The 22,016-nt window shown below is 40.7% G+C and overlaps 2 long non-coding RNA genes across 4 annotated transcripts; both read left to right on the forward strand.

Annotated features, from left to right (window-relative positions):
• Positions 1-1,385: 1,385 nt before the first annotated feature.
• On the forward strand, positions 1,386-4,459 carry LOC145435623 (uncharacterized). Of its 2 annotated transcripts, XR_013913915.1 has the most exons (3): positions 1,386-2,302; positions 3,020-3,161; positions 4,284-4,459. It is a non-coding gene; the product is annotated as an uncharacterized LOC145435623 (long non-coding RNA). The 2 variants fall into 2 exon arrangements; XR_013913914.1 differs by lacking the exon at positions 1,386-2,302 and having other exon boundaries at positions 2,530-3,161.
• A 2,223-nt stretch (positions 4,460-6,682) lies between these two features.
• Positions 6,683-22,012, forward strand: LOC145435624 (uncharacterized). Of its 2 annotated transcripts, none has more exons than XR_013913916.1 (3): positions 6,683-7,217; positions 7,284-7,458; positions 21,794-22,012. It is a non-coding gene; the product is annotated as an uncharacterized LOC145435624 (long non-coding RNA). The 2 variants fall into 2 exon arrangements; XR_013913917.1 differs by having other exon boundaries at positions 6,683-7,207.
• The last annotated feature ends 4 nt before the right edge of the window (positions 22,013-22,016 follow it).

Below are 22,016 nucleotides of genomic sequence, written 5' to 3' on the forward strand. Positions count from 1 at the left end.
GTGACGAAGTCATTATATCAACGGGTACGCCCGAAGATGCTCAATTATTATTTAGGGTTCCTACCTTTTCCAACACTCCTCACTCGATCGGCTCTACCGGTGAGTCTGATTACGTGAGCAGAGAGAGCATAAAAATTGATAGCAATAGACCGATTCATTCATGAATTATAGAAAATTTTCGCGCTTCGCGCGTCTAGCCTCACACCCACTAAACGGACACTCAATGCATATGGCAAGTAGCTGCAAAAAGCGTAGAACCCGAGGGGGGTCTGGGGGGCATAGCCCCCCAGAAGTTAGGTTTACCACCCTATGAGCGGCATGGTTGCGCACTGTTGTCCAAGTGCCTGCGCAGTGAGTGGGCGTGTTTGCGCAGACTCGTGAAAAATTAGAGGGAACATTGCTTCTCAGCCGTAACAAGTAACACCAATGGATTCGTCGACGATTGCACATTTCTATTGCTATGGCACAGTATTTATTACGTCCAAGTTGTTATTGATCTGTTTCAATATTCGAAGGTAAATCTAACGCTGATTCTATTTTACTTTGGTAATGACATGATCAATATAGCCTAGTTGTCAGGAATAGGGCTATGCCCGAAACCCGGATTAGGCAGTACTGATCCAATGCTCTGATATCAGTTCAATCATAGCAATTTACAGCGTAGCTACGTTGTAAATTGCTATGGTTCAATCTTTGTAAAATTCTCGAATTATACCTATAATTGTTACGCGTCAAATGACCGCTAGCTGCAAAATTATAACGCGACAGCTTTTACGATGTCCTGATGCATTTGCTCTCTCGCATGGTGTCTACAACTAACTGTCTACAGCAACAATATTATTCAAATATTTTATAATGTGTTTTTTTTCTTGCCAGGCGTGAATTAACAATAGTAGGCCTATATCACATTTTCACGATGCGCGTGGAATGTCAGTCTGCAAGGTGCCGTCAAATAAAGCCTACTTGAAAATACACTGAATTCCCCTATTATTGATTGGTGCTGCGGCCCGCGGCGCCATCAAAAGTAGGAAATTGGCCCGCGAGCACATCTGAGTTTGAGACCTCTGCCCTAACCCAACCCTAATATTACCCCTAACCTAGCCCTAATATTACCCCTAACCTAACCCTAATATCCCCTAACCCAACCCTAATATTACCCCTAACCTAGCCCTAATATCCCCCCCCCCCCCCGCCCCCCGTCCCCAACCCTAATATCCGTCTCTCCACAAAGGCAAAAAAAAATATTTTGACGTGTTCATGGGAAGCATTTGTTGATGTCATGTGAAACACTAATAGTTATGAGATGTTCATGTGCAACATTAATCGGTGATGGTCATGGGGGTCACTTTCTCGAGGTGGCCGTATTCTACACTTGACCCCAACTATGTACCGTACACCTAGTTTTTACCCACATCCGGTACCAGTCGCAATTCCAGCTTCCAGAATTTAACATACACAACTACAACCACATTCCGAAACAGTCATCCCGCGAACGAAGCGCGAAGCGCGGTTCAAATTTCCAGAATAATCTAGAAGTCACGCTCGGATAACCACGTACAGTTAAGTGCACCAATAGACACTTACGTGACCTTTGACACGAACCAATCAGGTTGCAGCAGGATGTAAACAAAGAACAAGCCCGGGCAAGCTTACTATGAGCTCTTATGGGAGAAGGTTGAAAAATGAAGGTTTTAAGCAAGATTACGTTGAATTGGGGATGACTGGCCTTAATGAATAGTAATAGCGTAGAGCTAGTATGTGGTTGCAGCTTTTAATCTAGGATGAACATGAATGGTGGCAAGTACGCACCAGCGTGCTGTGTCCAAATGCACGGGTTTTTGACAACTTTTCTGATTAAGCGACGATTGTTGTATACTATACTATAGGATTGTGGTAATGCATATTTTGACGATTTCATAGGCTCCAGGTCTCGAGCAAAATTTTCAAGCATATCTCATGTTCAGAAATATATGTACTATAAAATATAGCTGCTGCCACACATCACAATTTTTGTGTATTGATTATGAAACTTGAAAGCTATGGAGATTCTATCGAATTTATGGATTTGAGTGGAACAGCATCTTCTTCTAACACCGCGGAGAAAGCTACGAAGTATTTCATGGAGCGCTATGCACACGATTTAGGGATAAAGATTGAGGAGACAATCCACTCTTTTTAGAAGCAATATTCTAGTGAACAGCCAATGTTATGGCAACTTGCGGAAAAGTGAGATAACACACTCAATGGAAATACACGTTCTCGGAAAATCAATTATTGATTCGTCTTGCACTTGTAAGACAGGGTAAGTAAGGAAAAAGACATTGTTTCAGAGACTCCTTCAATAGATATTTTAACCATGATTTATTTTCATATTAGGTTCTGATATATGCTCTCATGCATATGCATTAGGGCTGTTCAAAAATCACCTTTTTTCCTGAATCTTGCTGGTTACTTGATTAAATTGTTAGGTTGCCTTAAAAAACGACGCACACCAAATTTGAATTCATTCCAATCAATATTGGCGGATTTCGTAGAGTTTGAAAATTTTGAATTTGCCTAAAAATGCAACAAAAAAAAATTTTCAAATTTTTCTGCCAACCCCATGAAATTGTTGCGCTGTCTTCAAAAACGATGCAAAACAAATTTGACTCAATTCGAAGCCGTAGAAGTGGAGTTATTTCAGTTTTTCTTTGATTATTCTGGGATTATCCTTGATTGGTGGATCATCCCAGAATTATCATCAAAAAACTTGAATAACTCCGCTTCTGCAGCTTGGAATTGAGTGACATTTGGTTTCCATCGTTTTTGAAGACAGCGCAACAATTTCATAAGGTTGGAAGGAAAATTTAAAAAATATATTTTGGGCATTTTTAGGCAAATTCAAAATTTTCAAACTCTACGAAATCCGCGAATATTGGTTGGAATGAATTCAAATTTGGTGTGCGTCGTTTTTTAAGGCAACATAACGATTTAATCAAGTAACCAGCAAGATTCAGCAAAAAAGTTTATTTTTGAAGAGCCCTAATATGCATTGATTAAGACAATCCAGCACCTGAAGCTAAAAGGACTACATTGTGATTTGCATCAGCATCAGTGAGCTCCATCGTGATTGACAAGCAATCTCTCCACTGTACTCGCAACCGATCAACTCCTGCCACAAGGTAGATTTTGGTGTATCTGGTGTCTTCAGTTTTATAACATTCCATCAAACACAAATAATCCTAGAACATTTTCATCTGGAGAATTGTTCATTCAACAAATTGGGCATCTGAATGAGCTTCAATAATGCACACCACTGGAATATCTAGACATGCACTGTTGGTACAGACTGACAATGGAACTGAATTTGCACAATTGCCGAATATGTTGCGTCATTCATTTTTAATTTTCAATCTTGAATTAGAGTATGCAATTAGTCCATATATATTTGGTTAGTTGTGATACACAATGCTGCATAGTATGACACCAGACAAAATTTTATACTCTTTGATTCTTCCGATCAGCTGTTCAATATGAATACGTTCTCTCACCATCTTTCTTGTTGTGGAACAGTCTGGCTCAGGCATTTGGAGGTGTGTAAATCACATGCAGGAATATTTAAATCTAGATTCAATTTCTTGATTTCAGACTCAATGGTGAATCCGTTTTCTGCCATGATAGCATTGCCTGGCTCACCATAGCTGAACTCCATCATTTTCTTACATTTCTTGTCGAATCCACATATTTAACTAATATTTCGATCTTAAATGCTCCCTGTAAATAGTTCCTGCACAAAAGTAAGTGTACCACAATCCATCAATCCTTTCAAAGTTGTATGTGATTTATTGACAGTCAATAATCATTCTAGATTTGAGAAATCATGAATGAATGCAAATGGTGCATTTTTAAGAACCACATATCTACATGGCCAAATCGCGATTTAATGAAGCAGTTACATATGGCTGACCCAATGGTTGAATACTATGCTTACAGCAATACTATAAATTTGACGTCAGTAGGATAAGTCGGGCAATTCAGAAAGAATTTAATGTAGTCTAGCATAAAATTTCAGCTTCTCCGCATCTTTTGACATTATGATGCTCCTCTGAGAACTGAACTTCACCAGCAATAATTGTCCGCCAATTTGTAATTTTCCTGGACGAGTTTACTGTTTTGTGCTTCTATACTTCTTCCAGAAATTTGATTTTCTTGCGTTTTATCCATCGACTTCCTCTTTCTGCAGCTTCATAAAAGATATCCAACAAGCCTGCACAAAATATAATAATAATATGTTTATTTTACAGAGCAATACTGCTGTGCAGGCACCTATCAAAGCGTACTCGTCGACTCGTACAACGTATCACCGCTACCAATTTCAACTATTCGTCTCATTATTGAATATATTGTTTTCAACAATTTCAATACATTACACACCATCAAGCAACAAAACTGGAGTGGAATAAAATGAGACACACACCAAGTCGATTGTGGCATCAAGTGTGACTGCATTTCAGATTGGACTCATTTTGAAACACAGAATTGTTTCATCTAGATCAGTGGCTCCCAACCTTTTTGACCTATCGCCCCCTTTTCAAGGTCAATACCGATCATCGCCCCCAAATTTTGTGTACCGAAAATTGGGCATACAAACCTGTAATCACCGGCGGGTTGACTAAAAAAAAGGGTCAAATTTTCGGCTCGCTGTCTAATTTGACACACTTTTGTAACTAAATTTCCGTGGGTTGACTAAAAAAAAAATAAAAAAAAAATGTCAGCCGTTTTGACGCGTCATCGCCCCCTTCGCTATTTTCGCCCCCTTTGTCCATTTTCGCCCCCTTCGTCATTTTCGCCCCCCTAGACCGCCAAATCGCCCATGTTGGGAACCACTAATCTAGATTCTAGATTATGTCACGATTCAATATTTTTGGTACAATAATAGATATGTCATTTTCTTAATAAAATGAGAATTCAGATGACTACAAGGAAGTCCACATGCCTTTATCCAGATTTTACATTCTTCCATGCATGTCATTGGCTCTGGGAAAGGTAAAAGCGCACACCAGGAACGGTCTGGGTAGCCATCTCCATGTTACGCAGGCTATTAGCACAGTATTTATCCTGAAAGATACAATACACGAGCTAGAACAAAAAATGACGATTTCAGCCGGGAACAGATCATGTTGCCTAACATATATCATATTAATATGATCATTGAATATGCAGACAAGTGTCCAGTGTAACAGTAATTTGCTAGATAATGATACAGACTATAGACTACTATATACAAATGTCGATTCCATAAATAGAACGCATATAACGCCACATAATGGATACCACACATATCCTGACTCAATATTCCTCTAATACATTCTATTCGCTACGACAATCCTATAGTATACGACTAAGGATAATACAGCAATAGTTGCTTCATCCGAAAAGTTGTCAGAAATTCATTCATTTGGACATACCATGCTGATGCGAGCTTGCCATCATTCATGCTTATTGTAGGTTATAACACTGCATATACATACTAGCTCTACGTTATTACCATTCACCAAAGCCAGCTATTCCCAATTCAATGTAATTTTGCTAAAAACCTATATTTTTCAACCCTTTTCCATAAGAGCTCATAGTAAGCTTGCCCGGGCTTGTTCTTTGTTTACATCCTACTGCAACCTGATTGGTTCGTGTCAAAGGTCACGTAAGTGTCTATTCGACTTATTTAGTTATATTTACTCGGAATAAAGCTGGAATTCATGCTCAGCTAGCGAAACAGACGAGACTCACGAGACAATGAATTCAGGCTGTATATAATGATGACGGTAAATCAGAAAATAAGGTTTTCGACCAAGAAACACGAATTTGATGGCAGCACTCTATCAAAACGCAACGGTATCTACAGGTTCCAAATAGCTTCCCACATCAGAATACTTACCACCAAATTGGAATTCATACAGAATAATTTGATCCTCAAGATCATTTTTCCTACGTATTTTAAACATACCTCTGAAACATCAAAATCGAAACCCTAAAATAACCATTCGAAACCATCCCGAAAGGTTTTTTTACGGTTCTGTGTTTGCTGGGTATCGGCAACAATTCTGTCGTTGCACCAGTCGAGGCAATTACAATTACACAAAATACAAATACTTCAATTACAATTACAATTACATGAAAAACGTAATTAAACATACATTCAGCTCAATTACAAATTACAATTGATACACCTCTGGTGTCCAGTGATGCGGGGTGCCGTGATAATGCATCTGATGGTGGTATGGATTTACCTGGCAAATGAAAAATACGAAAGCGCCAGGACCTTGTGCGCTGATTCAGGCGGTATATTCTAGTGTTCGTAATATCGTACAACGATTTGTCCCCAAAGATTTTGATCAGCGGTTTGTGAGCAGCAGAGTTGGATCAATTGTAATTTGTAATTGTAATTGAGTGTAATTAATTACATTTTTCAATGTAATTGTAATGTAATTGTAATTGAAGCATTTTTATTTTGTGTAATTGTAATTGTAATTGTAATTTGAAAAAAATTTTGCTCAATTACAATTTCAATTACATTAAATTGCTATTGAGACCTGACAAGCACAACATAAAATAATTGACTTATAATGCATTCTCTTTAAATGTCGACAAGGAATTTGGTGGATCCATTCGCGGAAGCCCTTGACTTGGCCCTTGCGGGCGAAGTTTTCTTAGGCCCTTTTCATACCGGATTTACGAAACTCTTTCGGGAACAAGTTCCGAAACAGGCGATGTTCACATAGAGAAAAAATTACCGAAACAGTTCCGGGAAAAGGGCGCGTTCATACCTTTTTAGAGTTACCGCGAACTTATGTTCATACAGGTCGTTTTTTCGGTAAATTCGCGGGAAATTATGGCCAGTATGAACGCGATTCTCCGTAAGTGTTGATAGTTACGAAACCATGTCTGTGGGGTGTTCCAGTTGTAATATGCTTGTGGAAAACAATGTGGGAGAGGCATATACGTGAGATGCGGAGAAGTTGGCTCCAACTTTTAGCTATGGGATGTTGCGGATATGCCTTCTCGAAGTGTATGGGGCTCTATACTCAATATCTGTATCAGCAATAGAGCCCGAGCATGTTCCTGGCTTGTATATTATCAACCGAAGCTGAGAGCAGAAACTGAAAGCCAGCAAAGAGGATAGAGTCCTGGAATGAAAAGAACCACCGAGGCGATCACATCTGCGTACGAGGTACGACAAAGTCAGTTTATCTTTCTGATTGCTGTATAATGGTTTGGGTAAATCTAATCTTATGTACACTGTACAGAGAAACCAGGGAAATCGAGAAATTCGTGAGAGAAACATTTGGTATACTCTGCGACGAGCTTCGAGACCATAACGAAAAGCAGCAAGCAAATTACACGAACTCAATTTCTCTTGCTTGCTGAGTAGCTGTCGCTCTTTGGAGGCTAGCCAATGAAGCCAATCGTTTATAGATCCAGGTAAACATCAGATGTATTTTAAGAAGGCAACTGTCACAAGTTGATTTTAATAAAAATTGCTGGTGCCTATAGTAGGGCTAGCCACAACGATTCGAGTACTCGAATCTGAATCGGGTATTAACTTTATTGATTCGAGGCGAGTAGTAAAATACTACTTTTCGAGTAGGCTACTGAAATTATACTGAAATTTGATTTACTAACGAGAATTATACCGTAGTTTTGATAAACTTTTCGGTACTAGTGAAATAAGTACCCGGAGATTAATACGGCAATAGTTGTTGCATCAGAAAGTGGGTGTGTTATAGGATTGGAAGTGTTGCACATATACATTGAATTAAGGGTGGAAGAATCACTAGGTCTAGTAAGGAACAAGTGAAAAAAACCACCCTGCCATATGAATAGCACGGGATCGAATGGGAGAGAATCGTAGAGTTATGAGTTGTCGAGAAAAACGACGTTAGCCCCGCACATGGCGGTAGGGATCTGATAGTCCACACATGTTGTGCTGTTTGCCTACGCATATCTACGCAGGCCGTCAAAGAAGAACATACAATGTACTGCGCTTGGTCCCGTCAGGGGCAGTACACAAATGTCACACGAATAAACACCACAAGCATTTCCGATGAGACACCTGAACAAAATAGACCAAAACGTCAATATTCGAGCCACAAGCGGTGCTATTGTAGCGATCATGGTTCCAGCCGCGGTTCCATCATCTGGACCGCTCAGTTCTGGTAGAATAAAATCATCCCAAATTAATACCCCGGTTCTGACCGAGCTACGTAGAATGTCAAGTCCAGTATTAAAAGCGCGGGTGCGCAATACGTTCGAAACTGAGCCCTATACGCAACCAATCCGTGTAATCAATCGTCTCGTAACAACAACTCAACACCATGACGAAGTGCCTGACACAATACAAGTGGCCAGAAAAATCGAAACGAACAACTACGTCACAAGCAAGAAACACTTCAGCACCAGGGCGGACTATCATACCCGAGATCAAGGTCGGAAGGTAAGTACCAAATTAACCAGATTCATTTCGTCAGGGGATGGCCAGAATGTTCCAACAACATTGGGCCGAAACGACGTGACGGAGAGCTGGACGCCAACTGCGAACATAATATTTGCGACGATTAGATCAGGGACCAAATAATAATAATAATACCATTCGCAACGACCACAGCACATAACATAGTGCTGAGAATATCGAGTTGGTCCAAGTACTGCAAAAACAGTACTAGAAAATATATTAGGGGTGTTACTCGTCGTAATAACCAGTAAACGTAAATAACAGCTATTGCTTTGCAGGACAAATTAAAATCGTCAATAATAAAGACGAAATAATTGAACTAATGAATTAATAATTGTATTTCTTGAAGGTGGGGGAGATTGTTGGTGTTAATTTTATGTCTGTCTACCGTCTGAGCGATATTATTTTCAACTATGGAAGCTTTGAAACCTCCATTTGCCACATCGCAACATATTAAGCATTCAGTACAAAGCTACGCAATATGCACGTTATTGGAATGGCATATCTATGAAGACGTGTGTGTTCACACCACAGTCTGACGATCACTTTTGGTCAAAGGTGAACGCACACAGTGGCAATGTGCACTTTTGAATCCAAATTGAAATTAGCTGACATTATAATGTAGAATTGCGTGATCTAACAAACCGCAAAGTTACGGAAAACACTAGCTTTGAATGCTCACGGAAAATATATCTGTTGCAGCGGACTTTGCTTGACGAATATGCTAATAAATAGAAAAATCTTGAAAGGCCCGCTGAACTAATAGTCGTTAATTTAATTGCCCAAGTGACTAAGAAGTAACCCCACCAATGTCTACCATACTGGTCCCCCAAACATTCGGTAACTTACTGCTTTATCAGTAACTCGTGAATTCTAACTATTGGCTAGCGAGTGAATAGTTGTGGCCAAAAAGTATTAACAGCAATTCTAAATTGTTATCATGGTCGGTGTTGTAAGCTGCATGAATGCAGGTGGTTATGCGAGCATACCGCATCGCCATTTGCATTAGATATTTCGGAACCAGTGGGTAGGTTTTTGTGTCGGGTGAGTTGATTTTCCAACACTTCTGTCAATTTGGTTTTTACAACTACTGCTGTCTAACGACACGAAGTGAATACCGCTTGTTTCGCGGCTTTGGTTTAGTATAAGTAAATTGCATTACACAATGCGCTACATCGTGCATTCGAGTACACAAATAAGAGTGGTAATTCTGACATATGTCAGCAACAAAACAGTATGTACATAGCACCAGTCACGACTGCGCATAAGATCAATAATTGAATTAAAGTACCGATTTCCACAAAAATTACCGGAAATCTCTTGTGCGGGGCAGGCAGTTATGAATAGGTAGTCTGTTGAAAGGCCATAAAGTAGTATAGCTCAAAATAGTAGAATGCGAACTATCAACAACTTACCCTTTGCAGTTTAGGCAAAAAAGTACATGGTTTTACAATAACAATAACTAGAATTAATATGCGTGGTGTCGACCATATTTTGAATTTGAACTGTGCAGATTCCACACACATTGTAAATGTATTATGTACTATAGCAACATTTGCGCCTGTCACGAGACAAAGATACATTTTGGAATAGCTGAATAGAGGGGTAGTTGCGCTTGGCATGGATTGTCGGGGTTGTGTGACGGCGGATTAGTGCGGGCGTGCGGTTGCGTCGCGCATAGTGGGTTCTGTCGCGTTGAAGTTTTGCGGCCGTGGAAAGATTTAATGTTCACCAAAATCTATTGAAGTCTAAATATAGATTTATCTTCGAATATTGGAACGGATAAATAACAACACCATTAGCCTACTTAATTAGTCTACCTTGGTAATTGATGTTGTATTATGGTGCTCGACAGAAGGGGCTTTGTACCTAAATGTTACGTGGCAAGGAAGGGTTCAGTCGCCTAGCATTCCGTGGGTGATTACCGCTGTCGAGCCCACCGGTTTGTTGCTCGCTGTCTTTCGATTGGCGATGGTGGCGTGGATAGAGATACCCAAGTCCTAACCTCGTTACGACCCTTTGAGAAGTTACTGAACCTCGTGACAGATTCTGCGGACAACTTGCCCCAAACAGGAGTGTTTTCCGCTAAATTGTAGAACTTGGATTGACTAATAATGTGTGAAAGGACGATATTGTGAGTCAAAATCATACACATATGATGATAACTACACTATATACACGAAAAACCACGTTTTGAACGAAGTAGGTTTTAGTAGTTTCGGGCGCTAGGGAGTTAACAGTGACTGTTACAAGTATAACATCGGGTTTTTAAAAATGGAGAAGTTTTTTTCTGATTTCGGCCCTGGTTAAGTCTGTGGAAAGTAAATTTAATTCGCGCGAACTGGCCGAAGATTGCGGCTTGCGTAACAAGCACAAATGCGAATTGCAGAATAAGCAAAAAAATGTGAATTGCGTAATAAGTAAAATTAAGAATTACATAACTAGCAAAACTACGAATTGCATAACAAGAAAAAAAATAATTGATGTAACTAAGGAAGTTGCGGATTGGGTAACAGAGCCAAGTGCTGTTTATGTAATGCGTCAATATGCGAATTTGGAATCAAATTGCGAAACTTTTGCAAAATAATTTTGCAGAAGGCGGTGGGAATTGCAATGTTGTAATGGCGTAATGACGCGCAGGAAACTATTAACTATAGCGAAATGGTACGATCTTGCTTAATTGATGGTTTAATCACTCCATAGGACGCCTTATAGGGGCAAAAAATTTGCTTGATGAATGTCCGGATTTGCGTCAGATCCTAAATTGAGGAAGTAATATACTGCTTATAGTGTCGAATCGGGATGCATGAGCGTTAATGTTTTTCCGCCCAAAACTGAATATAACTCGAAGGATAAAGCCAGAAAATTCAGTTGACTTTATACAGAGCTCTACGCAGAGTTGACTCTACACAGAGTAGAAAGTTGGCAGATATTGAAAAGAATTAGACTGAGAGAGATGACAAGTTTGACAAATTTTTATAGAACAATAGCACTGGGACATTCAATGGAGTGTGAAGGGTAAATTTTAGACGCAATGACAGAGTCTCAAACGGTTCATTTATAGATAACTGACTTTTGCATGATAGTTAGCCTATTTATATACGATCCCAAACGTATGGTGTGCCAAAATAACAAACCTTAATATACTTTGGTCACAATAGTACAAACTGTAAATCTGATTTTATCGCATAATAACTGAAGCAGTCAAACCAAATGTTACTAAAAGCAGAGAGTCAATATAGCTGTGATACTTAGGCCTATATCTGACATGTTCGCAGATTAAACTCAAGCATATACGGTTATAAAAGTAAGCTCACTTTTCTATACTGAGGGGAGAGAAACTAGTACAAGCTATACATTTATAACCGTAATACGATATTTAACTACTGAGTATAAATAAAAGTAAGCTCACTTTTCTATACTGAGGGGAGAGAAACTATAGTACAAGCTATACATTTATAACCGTAATATGATATTTAACTACTGAGTATTCACCCGCTTTCTGACATTTTTCCTCTACAAGATAAATTCTGGCTACTACAAAATTCAGTACTCCGTTTGACGCGGACGCTAATACCATTGTTGATATGAATTAAAATGAATCTTCTGAAATGCAATGCAGTAGAATTTAATGACAAATATAACGCAAAGAGCATATCACTATAGAGAGTACGTCCTTGAAATCTATCTTTATCACGTGACCAACAATGCAAAAGACATTGCATTGATTTTTAGTAGCATGTATACGCATGTGAGCAATAGTTTTGAACAATAAAATTCTAGAAGAACAAGCTAATATCACGAAGTTTGGAAACTCATATGGAATATGGTCTGACTCTTGCTTCACCTGACTTATTGTCAGAAGTTGACAATCTTTCGTAAAGCAAGCTGCACCAATTATTGCATTCATTCTGCGTTGCTGAAGTATAAATGCTTGTGTCTTGCGGTTGGGATGATTGAGATTGCATCAGATAGTATAATATACTGATATAAGCATAAAATATACCACGCAATAAAATTTCGGCCCGCCAAACACTCGCTCACTCATAATTTTGCCTGTGTCTATTAAAGTACTGCCAATCCCTGCTAAAGACGTTTGCAAATACAATCATTTGCGGCACATAATGACAGTAGGTCTGGAATTTTATGATTTATGGTATCAGCCTGCTGCCGACACCTTTTGCTATTATAGCTGTTCCTTACATATAAACTGAAAATGGCATCTTCGCCGTATGATTTTGGCATCTGATTCCAATATCCTTTTGGGCATTGCTTGCAATGGCATAATATGACGCATTGCAGCGTATCGGTTGGAATCGCCACACTGGGGGATTCGATTTAGCCTGTGGCAAACTACTGGGTTCTATGCTAGGTTTATAGTTTTATAGGACAGATGCCATGTCACCATGCAGTCGCAAGTGATCTCAAGCATCACGACTGTTACTAAGATTAATGCGTACATTGCGGAAATAAAATGAATACGTTAATCCGTGATACTTATATTCTTCGGCATTACCGGTCATCGCAATGACTTGTGATTAGGGCTGGTCCATATCAAGTATGTGAGTGATTCGATTCGGAATGGAGTATATATCAGGCTTCTGGTATAATCTGTGCATGTTCCCGCAAATAAGTTCATGATTATAACACACCGGACACTCAAACTTTGGCACACTGATATTAAAGGTCAATTGGTTTTTTTCACTTAGTCTAAAGTTCTAAGACATTAGCTGTGCTTTTGCGTACAGCTTGCTTCGTCGTGTCCTAATTTAGGCATTTTGGCACAATAATTCAACGCGAAGTATTTGCGACAACGAGGTACGAGCCGCATAGACAACTCCCAGGGGTGTCAAACTCATATTACGTTGCGGGCCGGATAATTGTTGAACAATAACGACTTTGCGCAAGACGCCCTATCTAGAAAAAGGACTTGAAAGTTAGGAATGCGCTAGTCATATGTATGTGACGATTCCTACATCGAGGCGCAACTATTCTAGTTTGTGTACGTTGAAATTTGATGAGCTACGAATTTATTGATCCGCTTTAATGTGTGAAAGCTACGACTATCAAAGTCGTACCGTTCTCAAGCCTCCCTTATGTGCCAAGATGCTAACATAAAAATAATACGGTGGACTGTTCACAATTCAATAGCGTGGAAACGCCGGTGTGAGTTCGTGCCTTTCCAAAACGAGCCGCATTGTCACTGACTTTCAAATGCATAAATCCGCGCTTCATGGATTGTAGCTATACAAAGTAAAAGGTCGTAAATTTAAGCTCTCAACTATAGGCACTGCAAATCTTATATTTCAGAGAATGCCTACACTGCCCCTCCAAATTGTTAAGGTAAGGAATTATAGTAACCGAAAAAATAGAGGTGACTTCTGTAGTCATGAGGCTGCCCATATGAGCCATTAGTAAGAAGAATTGCCGTTGCGTAAGCAACAGATATAATCACCCTAAATAACTCTCAATAGAATTAAAAACAAAAATTCTTATATACAATAGAAAAATACACACATCAGTTTTTGCGAAATTGATGTGTCGAATATTGAGTCCCAGGGTTCACGCTTTCGTTTCATGAGATCGATTGCGTCAACGCTAAATTAGCAGAACGTGTTCGAACTTTATAATTGCCGATACTCACTATCGTGTTGAGTTAACAAAAATGCCGCCATTTTGTATTTCGAATTTACGAATGGGTTGATGAATGAACAGTCGAATATGCTTTGTAGATTTAGCCGTTGTGTTGATAGCACTTTGTGCTTATCTGGAATTGTCGTATGCATGTTAGTAGTTAGCTATACCATCAGGTTGCTTTACCGAAAATGGCGCCACCATTTTTCCATGTATGCGAACTTTTGCAGTAAACTGAAGTATATGTAATATATGTGTGTATGCATATCCATGCCATGTATGGTGCCCACATGAATTGTACGTTCACTTGTATTATCCAATGACTACCAATGCAGACATCATGAATGTGTCCTCTAGTGTTGGCTATTTCTGGCTCTACCAATGTAAAGCCACCAGCAGTCCAGCACTCTTGAAACACAGCCCAAAACGAAGCTTCCAGTATCAGACTACATCCACAAAACAGTATATTGACGATTAATTGCGGGAGGTTCTAAAGTCTTTAGGCATTGAAGGGTGACGTTCGCATGTACCCCTGGAAGCTATTGACCTCATAATGATTGGATCGGCTGCTTGCCATAGTTGCAAAGTATACAGAAATAAAGCAGTGCAATAAAAAGAGATTGACTGCTAGCCGAAGTTGCAAAGTATACAGAAATGGAGAAGCCAAATGAAATGTGCTGGAATAGCTCCATGAAGTCGATGAACTAAAGATGAAAAGAGCCAAGAGTATAGAGATATTGCATTCGGAATCTCTACCCACGACCAACCCTCAACAAACGCCGCCTTCTGTTAGAATGCCCGATCCCCGAATCGACACGAAAGTATTTGATGATGTAAAGTACTCAACAAGGGGTCGGTTTCTGGACTGATTTCGGTTCAATACCTGCAGCTGGAAGACTGGAAAACTCTTATAATGCATGAGTCTGCAAGTTGGTCAACTTGAACTCTGAGTGTATTTTTTGTAACAACTATTGGCATGTTTCTTGTATATTGCATATGCTTGTGTGTCGAGGCAGGAAAGGCCTTCACATTTATATGTGTAAACTAACCTTGGAGTATTGAAAAGTTATCAATCATGCATGACATATTTATAGGCCTAGCTTTTACTCGTATTCTGATAGACCCGTGCGGGACGATATTTATAGAAGCGCCCTATTTTTGTGTCCATAATTGGTTGATAATTATTGGAGTATTTGGTTGTATTAAAGGTTTTAGATTACTTGTAAAGGGTTAGATTAGAGTTTTGGACCTAATGGTCATTGGCTGTTTGGAAACAAGACAATATTACAACTACGGAATACTTCAATCAACATTTACGACTTTGAAAAATCTCAAGTCAACATCTACAGATCTACGAACGTCGTCAGTACTGCACAAGAGAGCAAAGAGTGTCAACTTTGTCCTACGAAGTATCCCGAACAAGTGTGGACTACTCGCATAACAGTCGTTGTGGAGCTGCACTATAAAAACAAAATTGGTGGCCAGTACGGGGAATACTTCCGGTGTTCAAACATTGACCGATCGATGCTTTCAAAGACGACCATCGTAAAACTTGTACTTGTTGTATCCATTCTTTCATCGTCCGTATCACTCCTGATTATATTAGCAGCAATTTATCTGCACGTGTCGCCTGGAGCGTTTTCTAATCTGTTGAACGTATTTTTGGGATCAAATAGCAGCGAACCCACTGCTTACGTCAAATCCATGAATACGCCGCAAGGACCTACAATCTTTTTCAACGTATCCTCACCTGATCTAATATTTGTCAACAGTACTTCCTCTAGTCAATAGAGAGTACTATGCGAAGAATATTGAAAGCATTTAAAAGGAAAAAGTCGTCAGAAGCGAGAAATGAACTTAAACAGGGCATTACCCTGCTTAAAGCAACACAAAAACGCCATGAAGACGTTCGGAGACAAGAAAGACAACTTGCTAAAGATGTGGCTGAACAAACGGAACTATTAAAAGAGGTGAAGACAGCTTTACCCGAAACTATGAAGGGTCTGGAGAAGGCAAAGAAAGAGGTTCGAAAAGCTCAAGCGGACCTCAAAGCTGTTTGTGATGCCACAACAAAAGTTAGCGGGAAGGTCTTCACCGACGTGCTGAATGACATTCTTACGTCAGAGTTTGAGCTCGGAAAGTCGCATGCACAGGCTACGCGAGATAGAATCCAACCTCCCGTTTTGACAGTATCTCCAGATGCACCAGAATATGATCCTCCGGCTTACGTTCCTCTCGCCGAGCTGCCGTCTGGTAACGTAAAACAAGGGCCAACGATGATGGTTCGCAAAGGCTTAGATTGTCATACTGTGACGGCCGTGTACCCTACGTTGCCTAGTTCTGAGCCGACCTCGTTGTCGGACTCCCGCGTGGGGACGACACCATGTTTTCATGTGGGAAGTGGTGCACGCGCCAATCAGAAAAAGCAAAACCCCGTGGAAATGCCAAGCCTCATCAGTCTTGGGGGGAGCGAGTCCCCTGATGCATCGAAACCAGAAAAAAGTCCCTTAGATAAGTATATGGGGTACCGAGGATGGCAGAATCGTCGTAATGAGGAGAAGGATTCTCGACGACGAGCGGGAAGTGCGGATGGTGAATCTCGACGGGTGACCTTCAGAGAACAGGGTGATACAAGAGAAGATGCGGAAGACTCCGAGGAAGATGATTTCGATATACAAATGCAAAAATTGGCTCAAGAAATAAAAAAGGTTGAGACGTCTCTTCGACGTTCCGATGATTTGCCGAAGGAAGACGAACAGGTATCTCCATCATATTACCCAAATATGCCTCGTTTTACCTCTACTCCCAACGATCGTAGCAGAAGGCCAGGGCAACAGCAGCTGCACCAATATCCCGGTGTTACGGTCCCAATGCTCAACGTGCCTGTTAAAATCCAATCAGAAAAAGAAATGCTTCAGCTTATGATGGATCCTGGGGACATGCCACTGCTAAAGTGGATGGAAAATTCGATGCGAAGAATAAGCCACGGTTCCGGGAATACGGATGTGGATGTTATATTGGCTAATGCGCTGCAAAAGAAATTAAGGGCTGCTGGCAGACACAAGCATGCTACCCAACTGGGAAATTTTTTTAACACCAATTCGGGGGAAGCAGAATGGGAATCGGTGATGCGATCCCTTTCCTTATCCAATCCCCAGGGTTTAGTAAATGATGAAAAGATCATTGGGGATTTCCGCAGAAATTATCGCTGGGAGGATGAGCCGCTACCCCTGCTCAATAGCGCTTTGAAGCAACTGGAAATAGACATGGATAGTAAAATTAAGAAAAATCCGGACGGTTTACGTCTTTTTCGAAATCTACGACAACGTCTACCAGAAGCACTGAGATTGATGCTACGAGGTTGGGAAGAGGACAAAAGATGGCGGGACGTTGCGGAGGAACTACAACTCGTCTGGAACTCCGAGTTTCTGGATGAACAAGAGACGCGCCCTAGGAACCAGGAAACAAAGGAAGAGCGTGACACAAAGTCATCTTTACCACCTGCACACTCGTCCCGAGGTAATAGCCAAGTGACTTGGGCGGAACCTCAATACCCTGATCATCCACGTCGATATGATGCTTCATATTGGACGGATGATGAACTGAATCAAGGTATTCGACTCTCGATCGCTTGCGGGAGCTGATTGATCCGGTAAATCAGCTCCCAGATAATTTATTACCCCAAACACACAAAAACTGTACATAACACTTCTTTACCCTTATTTACATTTCTTGATACGCCGGATGACCCATTACAGCCCGATTTACGGAATTGTTCGGAGGCCAATTGTTGTATTTGATTGATACAATAACGGGTTCGAAATTCCTAGCTGACACGGGAAGCATCCCCAATTTGATAATGAAAAAGGTCGTTATTACTAAATACCCACAAAGCTGGGAGGAACGTCAACCAATAGACATGGAATTGACAGGAATAGGTGGCTCGTCCCAAGTTGATTCCTTGGTAGAGATTAATTTTGATGGTATGTCCGTTCCATTGAACAAGTACAGCAATTACCAAGCATAGTAATTGGGTTGAAAACACCGTCTAATGCGATTGAAGAGTTGTCTTTAGTAACTCTACATGATGGGATCTCATGAGATCAACGGGACGGAACCAAAGTCGGAAGCAGTCCTCGCGACACTGTAACCGATGATGGGGTTGATGGAAGCTGCAAATCAAATAAGCGTCGAGCCGGCACGCTAGCCGTCGCCGCTGGCCGTTGCCGCTGGCGCAAGTACCGAGATGGTAATCACCACTGGTGCGAACGACGAGTTGAAAATAGCAACTAACGTCACACAGAACCCATGGGAAACTATTGGTGTTGAGACAGGAATGCCTGCTAACACCGTTAATGAAGACGTCGAGCGTGGAATCCCCGCTGGCGTAAATAATGACCTGCACGAGAAAACTGGTCCCGAAGGCTCTTGCGGATGCACTTGTCCGGATAACTGTAAAAATCCGGCCCATAGATGCATGGCGACTGCCACAGCTGACATCGAACGAAGAATGTCCGCTGGCGAAAATAAAGACCTGCACGAGAAAACTGGTCCTAAATGCTTTCGTGGATGCACTTGTCCGAATAACCTTAATGAATCGGCCCATAGATGCATGACGACAGCCACAGTAATGAGTACTTTCCCAAAAGGTTCAAACGAAGCAGCGATTGCCGGTCAACCGGATACACACCCGGTCATGTCCGACAAGGAGTCTGGGGATTTTAGGATGCACGTCTCCCCAGAAAAAGGGTCCCCGGCGGAAAAGGAGTCCGTCGGCGTGACGGTAGGTGCGGGCACGCACCGACATCAGAGGCCTACATCGAAGGACCTCGCCCTCTCTCCACCAACAACAGAACCCCGTTCATCACGAGATTCCCATTAGCCAATGGCTGGCCAAGTTACCGCAACAAGGGACCAGTCCAAGCGTTAAGACGGAACTCAAGAGTCTCATCATCGCCATGATCTTTGTAATGACTCAGTGGATGGATATCATCCCTGGGAAGGAATTTGCGGCGTCATTAGAAAGAAAATGGGGATGCAAATGAGAATTGAAGAAATCACGTACGTCATGAAAAGGTGCGACAGAGCAATAGTCTCGAAAAATGGATTGGCGGCCGCCCATGGACATACAAAGGGGACGCCTCCTCAATACTGTAAATATGAAGGTAACGAGATATTGTACCCACATGACGACTGAAAACAATGCAAGACAGATAATGTCAGCAGGCATTGAACGAATGAACAGGAGATTCGTTCATTTGAGCAAAACGATAACGAAGAGAAGCAAAACAAGGAATGTGGTAATTTGTATGAAAGCAGCCGATATAAGGAATAAAGGGCTCGTGCTGCTGCAATCAAACGTACAAGAAATGGTGTTGTGCGAAGGCCCTATACCACCCACGATCATACAAAAGATGTAAAGCTGCTTTTGGCAGAGTGTAAATATGTGATATAATAAGGGTGAACGGACAAAAATCCCTTTAATGGGAGCAAACGGACAAAACTGAAACGTCGTAACTAGAAAAAATGCGGAGTCAGCATTTTTCTATCTCGTGCGGAAAAACGAGAGAACAAGAAGAAAAAAGAATAAGTGATAGAATAAACAAGGAGATTGAATTAAATGATCATGGGGAAACATGATAGATGACGTCAATCATTCACACGAGTGAAGCGGGCATATAGTTCACTAGTTCCAACTTTTCCACTGAGTAAGCCTTGAAACCTTGATTGGCCGTGTCGCAACATACGAGATATAGTACAAAGCTACGAACGTTGCTGGAAATAACACATTTCCGAAGTCATGACCATCCCATATAACACTGTCAAGCAGTGCAATGAAAACGGTATGGTCGAAAAAAGTATCTTTAACGTGACGGACAATAGGCGTTATGTTCTTTATGGTAGCATAAAAGGTAGCCTACACATTTGAATTTTGGCATGGTACATTGTGTTGTGATGTCATCATGATGATAATCGACTCGATGTGTAATAATTGATTCAGAATCGAATCACCCAGGTACTCAATTTTGCCCAGCCCTAGTGCATAGTAATATTTCTATATTTGTCATGGCGGAATGTCAGCCAGTTTTTGCGTAGCATACCACTGCAAAAAGGTCAGACAAATTTGGTCTTGAATCATTATGTCAGAAAAAGAAGTCTGAAAGACCAATTGTTCTTGCCAAGTAGGCTACTTTCTGTCTCAAAAGTAAGACCCAAATTGATGGAAAATAGACTTAAACACTGAGCAATCAACACAATGTCTTGGTCTCGAGTCATAAAACCATGACTCGAACTCGACGCTCTGCTCGAAGAGTTGAACTCGGATTTGACTCGGTGATAAATTGAAAATGACTCGACTTGAATCTAGTCAAAACTATTGAAGTGGGATCGACTTGTGACTTGGTTACAACCCTGCTCACTTGACTGAAATTGCTGAAAATGAGACCAAATTTGTATATTTTTTGTAGTGTAGTCAGACATGTACATCAACCTACTTATTTAGTTACTAAAACTATGTAGTTCTAGTTGTGGATTTGAAAAAGTGAATAGTTTCTGGTTCTAGTTGCGGATATTTTAAAGTGAGTAGTTCTAGATAGCAGATTTTGAAAAGTTCAGGGCCGGCCAACTCGTGGCCCGCGAGTTAATTTCCGAAATTAGTAGTATTATCAAAAATGGATTGCACAGATTGTGAACTTGCAAGGCCAATCAAAAATTTGATTAGTCTGACCACAGCACTTGAGATGTGATGACTGAAATATCAGTTCCGACGCATTGGTAGGTCTATGAGCCAGTCACATTTTGGTAGATCTTCATACACTACAATAAAGCAGAATACTTTGCGATAGATTAATCAAAAGATTAATCAATTTTCTACACACTTAGCGCAACATCTTGTCACTCGATTTCTTGCTTTTAATATTGTTACCCCTTTGTGAAAATGAAAGAACGCCTAATCTATCAGATTGAGTCTAACTATATATATATTTGCGACCTCCCGTTTGTGCTCGCAGAAAGACCGTCGACTATGAAACCTAGGCACAAAATGATTGCCTCATGTTGGACGAAGCTTTCGATATCGATATGTCCAGGTGCCGAATAGTGCAAACTGAGCCCAGAATATATATACAGAATATACAGCAGGCTTGCAATATAGTCAAGTGACAATATTATTAATTTATCAACTTCAAAAAATTTTCGTGCTTCGCGCGGCTAGTGGCCGGCAGAATAGTTCGTCAATCGAATGTGGTGATTTGGCTGAAAAGGTTGGCCACCGCTGTTCTAGTTGCTAGTTTAAAAAATTGAGTAGTTCTAGTTGAAGTTGCGCATTTTGAAATTCCAGTACTTTGTACAAGTCTGAGTGTTGTGGGTGGATAAAAAATTACCACAGCAACATTTGTACCAAACATGCATTTGCTGCATTCAATTTTTTTCAGGATGACTTCATGATTGGGAGCCATAGGGTTCCGTACTAGCCTACATAACTGATTGATTGGGAGCCATAGGGTTCCGTACTAGCCTACATAACTGATGACGCAGCCTATCCCTTTCAGCCCCGGCTGTTGGCGGAGTCTTTTCCCTGAAACACAAACAGAGCATAAGCTAAAGCTAATTTCAAATATGTAATATAAATTTCCTTTCTGCTGCCCTTAAAATTCACAATTGCTTTTTCAGAAACTTGGCAAAGCACACATGAAGGTTGAAAGATTTTGGTCGACTGAAGGCGTGGTGTTCAGCTTTTCTCATAAACTGCAATCCGCCAAGGCCAGAATGATACAGAGGATGGTATACGCAATGAAGACAAGACCTGGTGGTGATCCAAGTATCGCTGGCCCAGACGTCGGAAATGCCCTGTGTGACTTTCTCAATAAACAATGCTCTTGCTTAACCAGATGTG

Source organism: Botryllus schlosseri, chromosome 3 (genome assembly GCF_051294905.1).
Source record: "Botryllus schlosseri isolate E-star chromosome 3, Bs_hap1, whole genome shotgun sequence".
NCBI lineage: Eukaryota > Metazoa > Chordata > Ascidiacea > Stolidobranchia > Styelidae > Botryllus > Botryllus schlosseri.